Source organism: Myotis nattereri, assembly GCF_964212035.1.
Source record: "Myotis nattereri genome assembly, chromosome: 1".
Lineage (NCBI taxonomy): Eukaryota > Metazoa > Chordata > Mammalia > Chiroptera > Vespertilionidae > Myotis > Myotis nattereri.
In genome coordinates, this window is record NC_138075.1 from 80,373,232 (window position 1) to 80,385,507 (window position 12,276).

General features: G+C 42.7%; 1 pseudogene across 1 annotated transcript; it reads right to left on the reverse strand.

The window, feature by feature from the left end:
- Positions 1-2,687: 2,687 nt before the first annotated feature.
- On the reverse strand, positions 2,688-3,162 carry LOC308516278 (jun dimerization protein 2-like; annotated as a pseudogene). Its single transcript has one exon. The product of its transcript is annotated as a jun dimerization protein 2-like (transcript).
- Positions 3,163-12,276: the final 9,114 nt, after the last annotated feature.

Here is a 12,276-nt window from a genome sequence, read left to right on the forward strand (position 1 = left end):
TGCTAAATCATCCTGGGGATGGAGAAGGGTTGCTTTTACAGAATTTCCTTGTCTTGTTCTCATCTAAGATTTTGTGAATCAGAATCTCCAGGGCTGATTTTTTGAACTCCTCAAATAATCAATTGGAATAGTTAAAAGAGCTGATTTGCTATCTAGGGACCACACTGTAAATATACCTGTAATTACCTGAGGCTCTCCTGAGAGCTAACTTTTCTGATAAATGCTGGGGAGTAATGACAATTTCCCTTTTCTAGGGCTGTATTAAATATTTTGTATATTTAATATGAAAATGGATGATCTTATGTGACGACTACAGTTGTTTTCTAAGATGGTGACAAGGATTATTAGTGTCATTTGCACAGGTGATAAGAACTCTGTTAGAAGTGAAACAACTGTCTAAAAATGACTCACCTTTGGAGACATGCACTAAGGTTTTCTGTCCTCTGGATCACTGCTAACTCATTTTTAATGCCTGCATGAATGTATAACTTCTGGATTTCTATCATATAGGAGATTGGTAATCTACCATATATGCTACAGCCTCTCAAGGTTCCTAGTACAGTGGGGCCTTGACTTACGAGTGTCCTGACTAACGAGTTTTTTGAGATACCAGCTGCCTCTCAGCCGAGTTTTTGCTTTGAGTTGATAGAGTAATTTGAGTTAACGAGCTCCTTAATGAGCTCGGTCTCAGAACGAATTAAACTTGTAAGTCAAGGCCCCACTGTACACAGACAGACAATCTCCCTGAGGATCATGTAGGGAAATTGTGTTTTCACGTAATCCTTTACTTTTGCTAACTGAGGATCAGCTGGTACACAGTAATAATTACAAAAGATAGTAAAGTTAATGTGACATCTGAATGTCAAAGCACAGTTACAAATAAATAATAGTAATTATTTCTTGAGGAAGCACTCTATGCAAGGGATTGTGATAAGAATTTTCTGTGCCTAACACTAAGAATATGGAAGAACATTAGTATCCCCTTTATCAGTTGAGGAAATTGATGCTCAGAGAAGTAGCGTGTCCTTTTCCAAGATAATCAGATATTGGTGGAAAGGAGATTCTAATCCAGGTCTGTCTGATGCCATAGCTTGTGCTCCAACCACTAAGCAAATAGCTTCAATGTATTGCTAGCAGTTAGATAGATAAGCAGGCATATCTTTATGTAGGGGCTCAGGAGAATGAAAGCAGACATTGTCATTGGGTTGTTATAGTTTCATGATCAGGTCCTATGTGTTTTTATGTCTTTACTAGAGGCCCAGTGCATGAAAATTCATGCACTGGGGGCAGGGGGTTCCCTCAGCCCAGCCTGTACCCTCTCGCAATCTGGGACCCCGCGGGTAGGATCCCTAGGCCTGGCCTGAGATCAGGGCCTTTAGGGGCTTTTCTTCCTTCGGCTACTGGCAGCTGGCCCCCTCCTGCCGCTTCCACTGCTTGGTATCTGTGCAGAGATGCCCCCCTCACCTCTCCTGCCACCAGTTGCCTCCCTCTGCAGGTGACAGGCATGGGGTGCAATCGCTTGGCTGGCCTGGGCCTCCCTCTGCGGGGTGATCGATGGCGGGGCCCCCAGATCGATCACTTTCCAGAGGGAGGCCCCGTCCACCCACTGCAGCACCACTGGCCAGGTAGCCTGGGCTTCTTTCCTTCCTTCCTTCCTTCCTTCCTTCCTTCCTTCCTTCCTTCCTTCCTTCCTTCCTTCTTTCTTTCTTCCTTTCTTTCTTTCTTTCTTCCTTTCTTTCTTTCTTTCGTCTAGTAAGAGTAATGTTTACTGAGCGATACAAAACTAAGTACTATGAAGGGTTTACCGGCATGGAAATGCACAACACCCCCACCCCTCACACCCCCAACACCCTGAGACTACAGTACTTAGAAGTGACACACAATGGCCATAACTGCTGAATATCTGTTTGTAACAAACAAACCATAGCATATTTATACTGTATCACATGGAGTGATTATAGAAATCCATTTATATATTGCTTCTATAAAATCTTCTTTTTTGTAAAAAATATTTTTTAAAAAAGTATAAAAAAACATGTGCAGTTGAAAGCCCTGCCAGGACAGCCAATCTGTACACATTCAGTGAGTATGTGCTTTGGAAGGGCACCCGTGCCTCACTCCCACAGCAACTCCAGCAGGGCAGGTGAGGGTGCACCCTGGCTGCCACTCCAGGCAGGACTGAGCTGGACCATGGTGGGCGGGTACAGCAGGGCCTGGCACTGTGCCCTTCTCCAGCCTTGTATCAGGATCAGGATCAGGGTCAGGGCTGGGGGCAGGCAGATTGCAGTTTCACTCTGAGTTCCATACTCAGACTAATTTTGGTTACAACTCATAGCTTTTCCTGGCTGGTCGAAGGTCCTTTGGGTGGGTGCCCTGGCAGAGATGTCGGAGAAGTGCCCACAGCGGCCTGGTTGGGTGTCTCTCCAGCCAGAGCTTCTGTTTTGCCTCCTGCAAGCCTGGCCCCAGGCAGAACAGGCCCCCTCAGGACTACTTTGGTCTCAGCACTTGGTCCTGGGTTTCATCAACCTGGGTTTCTTCTCCTGGTGTGGCTGATCTGAGTTTCACAAAAAAGCCCGGCTGATGCTGGCTGTGCTGAGCCTCATTGAAGAGTTTTTCATAAGGAAGAGCAGCAAGAAAGAGCCCTCTGGTACCCTCCTCCTCGTCCTCTTCCTGCTCCCAGCCCATAGTCACTTCTTCTCCAGCTGCTCCAGCAGTGGGTTGCCTTCTGAGTCGGGGGTCTTAACACTGTTGGTCCTGACGATGCAGGTGGGGCGATCCCGGCTGAGCATCAGGATGAGCTGCTGCCGCTCCTGCTTCAGCTCCTCCATCTGGGTGTTCAGCTCCGCATTCATGAGCTCCAACCACTCAGATTCCTGCTCCAGAAACTCCTTCCGCTCCTTCTTCTTGTTCTGGCATTGGGCTGCCACCACTTTTTTCTTTTCCTCCGCTCTCCCTCGTCTAGCTCACTTTTCACAGGTGGAGGCCTCTTGCTCAGTTTCACCTCCAGGAGGCGCAAAGGGGTGATCACGGGCCCAATGTGGTGGATGTCAGTGTATTTCAGCTCCTCTGCAGTCAGGGCTGAGCTGGGGAGTCCAGTCAGGAGGCCGAGCCCTGGCAGAGAGCCCGCAGTCATGGAAGGGTCCGGATCTGCCCAGGCATCATAGCAGGAGGAGTGGCAGTCCAGCCCTGCAGAAGCTGTGGGCAGAGGCTGTGACCCCGAGGCCCTGGCCAGGCTGCAGGGGCCATGCCCGCTCAGAAGCCCCTGTGGTGCCAGCCCCACCCTGCAGCATCCACCACTGCCAGTGTCTCTGGTGGCAGCCACCAAGCGTCCTGCCTGCAGACTGTCGCTGGAAGCCTGGGTCTCCCTCTTTGAGGTGATAGATTGATTACAGGGCTCTGCCTTCCTGCCTGATCGCCCCTGACCCCTTGCTGGGGAGCGGGGCCAGCCCTGGCTAGGGGCCTTTAGGCTTTTATTATATAGGATGTATCATCGCTCAGTAAGGCAGTGGTTTCCAAACTTTGGTGTCTATCAGAATCACCTGGATAGCTAATCAAGAACACAAGCCCAGCCTTGCTGAAGCAGGATGAGGCCAGTGTTTATTTTTACTAAGCTCTTCAGGTGACACCACTATCCACCGGAGTTGAGGAACCACTGTAATGGATGTTAATCAGTGAATCCCTCATGCAAGCATCGTTAGTTCTGGAAAGCAATTCAGGGCTGTCAGTAAAATCAGTAGAAATAAACATATAACTGTATATAGACATGTATATAGGTATGTATGTATGTATGTATACAAAATATCACAATGCAACTTTTATTAAATTGTGCTCCATGGAACACAGTTCTGGAAGCAGTTAATGTATGGCCTGTGGCTAGAATATGTGGCTGATCCATTTAAGAAATGCTGCAGGCCAGACTCCATGAATATGCATAGTCTTTAACAGCATATACAAAAGCTCAATTGTCCTGAAATAAGAACACAGTTTTTAAATTTAGCTAATATTTTATTAACTAATTAGTTAACTTTTATTAACCCAGGTACACTTATAAATGTATTATTAACCCAAAGTAATTTGAATTTACTTTTCTGCCTGTTAACATCCCTACTATACCAAGTTTGAGATGCATCAGTATAACATAGTCATTTAAAGACATATGAAACACTATTTAAGAAAATCTTTTTCTTGAGAGAGATGTGGTCATTTTTGCTATACACAAAAATGCAAAAATGTAATGAAGTACTGAAATATTAGCAAATAAGAAGGTTATAATAAAGGGACATATTAAAATAATAAGAAGAAATATTTTAATAGAATGTATATTTGTGATGCAGTTGCAGGATGCATAAGATAAAAGAGGATAATGAGATATGTACCTTCCAAGATTTTAATGAGATTCATGAAGAGTTCTATGTAATAAGACATATATGTTAAAAAGCTGTAATGAGGTGAATATGTGAGATAGTTTAATGAGCTGTCTCAGAAAGTGTCCTATAAGATGGGCATCCTTCAGGGCTGAAATGAGATGGGTGAAAGGAAAAGTGTAATGAGATGGCCACATAAAGGAGAGGAAGTATAATTAGATGCATAAAAGAAAGAAGAGTATATAAATTTTCAAAATATGTAAGGTATAATGGGAACTAGGTTTTAATGTAATAAGATGCAGAAATGAAATGACAATGAGATACAAAAATGGAATCATGCAATGAGATATGTAAGGACTGTGTAATGAGATGTGCATGTTTAAGGGGTGTAATGAGATGCAAGATGGGAAAGGTGTAATGAGATGAGCACATTAAATAATCTAATGAGGGGCATGAAGGAAATGATGTCATGTCACATGAAAATTGAAGAAAGTAATGAGATATGCATTTTTAAGGACTATAATAAAATCGATAAAAGAAACTTAGGAGAATGAAGAAATAAAGAAATCAAGTCTTACTATTGCAATATGGGGAAAAAACACACCCAAAAAGTAAGGAGAGGAGGTGTTTCAGAAACACCATTTATAAAGACCATTCTCTTCCATATATTTATTTTAACCCGACAAACATTTTTGCTGTCCAACAACATATTAAACACTGTCTGTTGGAATATAAAAACACACATACTAGTGATTCCTTTCCTCAATAACTAATAAAGGCATACAGGTATCTATAATAATAAAAGTGTAATATGCTAATTAGACCAGACAGCCAAATCACCTTCCAGACATCCTTTCGATGACCTTCTGGATGAAGCTGGGCTGCGAGGTCTGAGGCAAGCCACTGCGGCTGTGAGGGCCAAGCCCCTTGTGTGAATTTCATGCATTAGGCCTCTAGTATAACTATAAAGCAATATAAGTATTAATAAAATATTACAAAAATTCAGATAAGGAAGATTATTTTGGCTCAAGATATTTTATACATAACCTCAATCAAATTGTTCCCTATGATCTCTCCAAATCTTATAATTCTAATTATTTCTTTCTCCATTTCTTTGATCCTTGGGTATTCTCCCTGTATTACCTATTTTTACATAAGCAGACCTTAACCTTTTTTGAAAAGTTTGGTTCAACTATTCCATCCTCAAAGTAGCCTATTCTAATTTATCTCCAGTTTAAAGAAAAAAAATGAACTTTAATAATAGTTTATACTTTTCTTATGAACTATATCATAATATACCATATTCTGGTGAGTAATGGATATTTTCTTCCTGTCTGTGTGCTCCACATGGTCAAGGCTAAATCTGATTCAACTTTATTTTATCTATTAAGATTAAGACTTCCACAAGGTAGATGCTTATTAAGTAATTGTTGAGTGAATGAATGATTAGGTAAGATATCCTATATAATAAAAGGGTAATATGCAAATTGACCCTAATGGCAGAACCACCAGGAACAACTGTTTGCTATGACACACACTGACCTCCAGAGGGCAGATACTCAATGCAGGAGCTGCCCCCTGGTGGTCAGTGCGCTTTCGCAGGGGGAGCACTGCTCAGCCAGAAGCCAGCTCATGGCTGGCCAGTGCAGCAACAGAGGCAGGAGCCTCTCCCACCTCCACGGCAGTGATAGGGATGTCCAACTAATGGCTTAGGCCCACTCCTCGCAGGCCTAAGCCATTAGTCAGACATCCCTTGAGGTCTCCTAGGCTTCCAGAGTGATGTCTGACTGCCAGCTTAGGCCCGATCCCCTGGGGAGTGGGCCTAAGCCATCAGTCGGAAATCCCCCAAGGGGTCCCGGACTGTGAGAGGGTGCAGGCCAGGCTGAGGGACCCCCAAAGTGCATGAATTTTCATGCACTGGGCCTCTAACATATATATATTCTCATGAATATATACATATTCATGAGAATGTAAATAATATAAGCAAAAATAAGCATATTTTTAAGACTCATACAGTTACATTAGGTACAAGTTACAATCAACCCACTTGAAGAGAAGGCTCCCTCGTACAATCAGAATTCTTCAATATAAAAGAAATACTTTCATTCATGAGTTTGCTGATATTTGATTTCAACACAAAGACACTGACCTCTGTAAGAGCAGGCCCAGGCTTATTTTTCTCCAGACATCTGTTTGCTTCGTTTATAAGCACTTCAGTATTTTCAGGACCTCAAGTGCTATTTTAATCAGTCCTGGAAGGAAATAACACAGTGATTCATTACTGAGCTCATCAACCTGAGAAACTATTGTTTCATATGTCTTTCTTGAGTATTCTTCATTACAAGATGGCCTTCACATGATAACAAGCCCAGATGGAACTACATTGATCTAAATTTTTATTTTATTTTAATGTATCCTATATTGAATTCACCTAGGAAGTAGACTGTGGCAAGAAAATCTTCAATTATTTACAAACTGGATGCAGCTGTGAGCTACATGTTGCAGTAATCCTAATCATTTATATAGGATCCCCCCTACACAGGTCATGAATATGATGAAATAACATTCATAAATGATCAAAGCCCCAGAGATGGCCACAGATCACAACACATGAATCATGTACTTCCTGTCGGATGGACAGGAAAACCCATCTTTACTACAACAGTACATTGACCTTCTGTTTTCTCTGGCTGATTCTCTCAGCAAAAATATGCCTGCTAGCTTGGTATTTGTGACTTCAGCAATTCCTCTAAATATCTCAGATATTTATTATTTTCCAAATTGTTTTTCAGGTTTCTCTCTCTACATTCATTTTCCTGACCTTTCTACTAATACTGATGACACTTAGACGCTTCTTGAACCAACTTTTCCCAACTCATTCTCTGCTTCCACCATCGGGTGGCTTACTTCCTCCCATCACACTAAATAGAAGCTACAGCATTAAAAATTCTGCGAGCTGTACTTTCCTCATTATCATTTTGCTTTCTCTATTCAATCTAGACCTATCATCTTATTTCAGACATCCATAGAAATGGTACACTCTGACTACTTCAGTCTCTACACTTCCTGTAAATAAAATGTGCAGGGAAGACTCTGGAATTATTGAGTATGGGTTAACTCCACTATTATTATAGACTAGTGGCCTAGTGCATGAAATTCATGCACATTAAAAGGGAATTAATTAGAGGAAATATTTTAATATTGCTATTTGCCCTTTCTCTATAATAGAAGTGTCAGAGATGAAAGAAAATTAGTAAAATGTATATGAAAATCTCCCTCCTATCAAAGTCTGGGGCACACTGCAGGACCCAGAGTCAAGTCCCCTCCCACCCACGTGTGCCTTGAAATTGTGCAAGAACCAGACCTGGCTGGCCCCACCCTCAGGTCCCCTGGCCCAGCGCTGGGTGGGGGATGTGACCTCAGGCCCCCTGTCAAGCCCCACCAGGTGGGGGGCGCAGCCTCAGGTTCCCCATCAATCCCTGCCTGGTGGGGAGTTTGGCCTCAGGTCCCCAAGCCTGGCACTAAGGCAAGGGGTGTGGCCTCAGGTCCCCCGGCCCAACCTCAGGTCCCCTGGCCCAGCCTCAGGTCCCCTGGCCCTGGTGTGAGGGCATGAGGGTGTAACAGCCATTTGCATATTAGCACTTTATTATATAGGATGATACCATCCACTCATTTTCAAACAAACATTGTGCCTGAGCCATCCTTGCTCACCTGCCCTGGGAATTCTAAATCCAATAGTTGTGGTTTGAGAGGGCAATTTTATTCTAGAAGCAAACAGGACCAGTTTGATTCTCAGACTCTTACCACACCTAGATCTTTTGGTACACACCATCATCTCATTCTCCAAATAGAGCAGTCATTGTGGAGTACTATTCTGTCCTTTAAAGAGAACAACAAGTTGCCTGGCTAGTATGGCTCAGTGGTTGAACATCCACCCAATGCACTAAGAGATCCCAGTTGGAGTCCCAGTAAAGGCACATTCCTGAGTTGTGGGCTTCATCCACTTGGAGGAGGCAGCTGATAAGATGGATGTTTTTATCTCTCCCTTCCCATCTAAAATTAATACAAACATATTAAAAGAGAGAGTGCAAGCACAACAAGTTGAGCTTATTCATTATCTAATTTTGGACATTGGCCTCTATAGTAACGACAGAATTTCTGCCAAATTTTTAATATGCTATCCTTAATTTTACTCCAGCTTTAATTACTGGTTTGTTTTTTTTTAAATCGTATACTCCTTGCAAAAGCTCATTTCTTGCTAATTTACTTAGTATTCCAGTTCCTCAAGCAGTGGAACTTTGATATTATACATTAGAATTAGCTAAAAGCACTTCTAAATGCTAACTGCCATATATTTTAAAACACAGTGGTATGTGCGCCTGTACCAACCTCTAATAATCTTAACTTATTCTTCCTGGATATTAAAAAAAAAGATTTAAAAGTTATTATTACATGATGCTAGTTGAAGAAAGTCATTGTTGAAACTTGAATTAATGGTCTGAATTAAAACAGAAGAAAAGATCAAAGAAATATAAATCTTGTGGGGCAAAATAAGGCACTTAGAAAAGAGATACAGGTTTTTTTTTTCTTTAATGAATGAAGGTCTTTCATTTTCTACTAACGAGATCAAGGCTATCAAGGCAAAGGAGCTTTAAGAAAATAAATGAGGAAGATGGCGGCGATATAGGCAGATGCGTCCCAGGTTGTGTCCCGGAGCAAATGGAGTGAGCAGCTGAAACTAGTAACATCCACCCCGAATTGGCGAAATTGCTCAGCTGGTGAGACAGTTTGCAGCCGGGAAGAGCAGAACTCCTCTGGAAAGGTAAAAAAAACCAGGGATTTGGGCAGGAAAGTTTGCCAGACCTCTGAGCCCAGAGAGTCGGAGGGAGACCGCGTGGCAGACAGCCACGTCCCTTGGGACAGGCACAGCCCCTGATGGGGGAAAGGAGAACCGCGGGATTCCTGGCGCCGCCGGGGGGAATTGAGAGCTGGGTTCTGTGATCACAGAGGACTGAGCCTAAAGGGGGCAGCCTGAAGAGCTGACCAGACCATGCAGTCCCGGTAAGAGAAGAAGCTTACAGAAACCAAGCCTTTCCCATTTCCGCGGTCGGCGTTTGTTTGTTTTCACTGAATCCTGTTCATGGGACATTTCGGATACAGACACTCACCTGTGCTGAAGAGAGGGAGAGTGTGCGGAGGAGTGGAATCTGGGGAGAGACTGAGGAGAGAGGGGGGGCCGGGAGAGGTGGCAGCGAATTGAGTGCTGAGACACCCCCGATCCCAGGACTGGGGCAGCCATTCTCTCTGGAGAGTGAGACTCCTCCCCCCAGCCCCTAGGCAAGGAGCACAGCCACACCCAGATTCCACCCTGTAGGAGATCAAGGATTAAAATAACCTGATCAGTCCCTGCGAGTTAACAGGGTTAGGCCTATGGAGGGATTTTCAATCCCAGCAACAACACAGCGCCAGTAACTAACTATTGCGCAGCCAGCTCTGGGCAGTGAACTTCCACTGGACAGAGAGGCCCTATAGCCTCAGAGGCCAACCCCAGAACACTGCCACCCAGAGGCTGACCCACAAACTGACTCTTTGCTAAACACAAAATAAGGCAGCCTGGGAAACAAATGCGGCTTGCTTTAAAATAAGGACTGTGGTTTACAACACAGAGGAACAGTGTATCGCAGGGAAACTCAACACTCTCCTGAATACCTGGCAGGTCTAAGGCGAGCCACACTGAAGAATAGAAGAACCGAAGGACCTTCACTACTGCAATTTTTTTTTCTTTTTTCACCTTTTAACTAAGAAACCAGTTTTTTTTTCTTTTCTTCTTTTTTTTTCTTCTTTTTTTTTTCTTCTTTTTTCCATCACCTGATTTTACCGTTTTAATTACTACCTTCTTATTTTTAACCAGTATTATTACTGCTACCATTTTACCATTTTTTTTTTTAAAGTGCCATTTTATTTTCTCTTTATTTTATTTTGGGATTAGTGTTCTCCATTCTATTTTCATCGTTATGTTATTGGTTGTTTCTAGTTTGCATTCATCTCCAGGGAGCTGTTGCTGGAATTTGTTGGGATTAATGGTTGTTCTATAGGAGTATTCTCCTCATATAAAAAAGTCTCTTCCCCTCTTCCACTTCATTCTCTCTTTTCGCTCTTTTTTTTTTCTTTTCTTTTCTTATCTCGCTTTTATTTTCCCCCCTCCTTTTTCCCAATTTCATTTTTGCACTCCTTTTTTTGGTCCCTACTTTTCTTTTCTTTTTTCTCTTTTATCTTTTTCTCTTCCTTCTTCCTTATCCCCTAATTCTCTTAATTCAGGTGGTCACCTTTATTTGGGGTTATTAATATCGTGAATATATTTGTGTATAGTGCCTGGTACGTGGTGCCTTGTTGTGTTGTATTTTGTGCCTTTAAATCAACGCAGCAGATCCAAGCAACAGCAACCTCCTGAGCACCAACACCCTCTGCTGAGGAACAGCAGCTGTACGTGAAACCTCGCCCCACCAGCCAGAAGAGCCACCACAGCTGTGAATAACACCCACCAGAGGAGCTGCTGCCAACTGAGGAGCAGCTGCTACCGCAACCGCCCGAAGAGCAACCACAGACCAAGGAGTCACTGCCACCAAGGGAGCAACCACTGAACGACTCAACGTATAGATATGTCAGTGAGATCAAACATGGGTAGACAAAGAAACCCCCAAAGGAAAGAGAAGGAGGACTCTCCAGAAAAGCAGCTAAGTAATACAGAGGCATGCAACATGACAGACAAAGAATTCAGAATAAGGGTCTTAGAGTGCATAAACCGGATGGAGGAAAAAATCGACAACCTCTGCAAGAAGCAAGAAGAAACAGATGAAAAAATCGATAACATATGGAAGAAGCTAGAAGAAACAGATGAAAAAATCAACAACTTAAGTAAGACCCAAGAAGAAATGAAGAGTGATATAGCTGCAATGAAAAACTCCATTGAAAGTATCAACAGTAGACTAGGAGAAGCGGAGGACCGAATTAGTGAATTAGAAGACAAGGAAGCAAAACACACCCAAAATGTACTGCAATTGGAGAAAAAAATAAAAAGATAGGAGGAGAGCCTAAGGGAGCTTTGGGACAACATGAAATGAAACAAGATACGAATAATAGGGGTACCAGAACAACAGAAGGCTGAACAAGGATTAGAAAACCTATTAGAAGAAATAATATCAGAAAACTTCCCTGAGGTGGGGAAGAAAAAAGTCACACAAGCCCAGAGAGTCCCAAACAAGGTGAACCCGAAAAGACCCACACCAAGACACATCATAATTACCATGGCAAATGTTCAGGACAAAGAGAGAATCTTACAGGCTGCAAGAGAGAGACGGAAAGTTACATACAAGGGATCTCCCATTAGATTGTCAAATGATTTCTCAACAGAAACACATCAGGCCAGAAAAGAATGGACAGAAATTTACAAAGTGATGCAAAGCAAAGGACTGAATCCAAGAATACTCTATCCAGCAAGGCTATCATTCAAAATTGAAGGGGAAATAAGAAGCTTCACAGACAAAAAAAGGCTAAGGGAGTTTATCACCACCAAGCCAGCAATGCAAGGAATGCTAAAGGGACTGGTATAAAAATAAGAAATAAAAAGCAAAGAAAGAAAACAGCCACACAAAAACAGAAATGGCTACAAACAAGTACCTTTCAATAATAACTTTAAACGTAAACGGACTAAATGCTCCAAACAAAAGACATCGAGTGGCTGAATGGATAAAAAAACATGACCCATACATCTGCTGTCTACAAGAAACCCACCTCATTAGAAGGGACTCACACAGACTGAAAGTGAAAGGATGGAAAAATATCTTTCAGGCAAATGGAAAGGAAAAGAAAGCTGGGGTAGCAATACTTATATCAGACAAAATAGACCTCAATG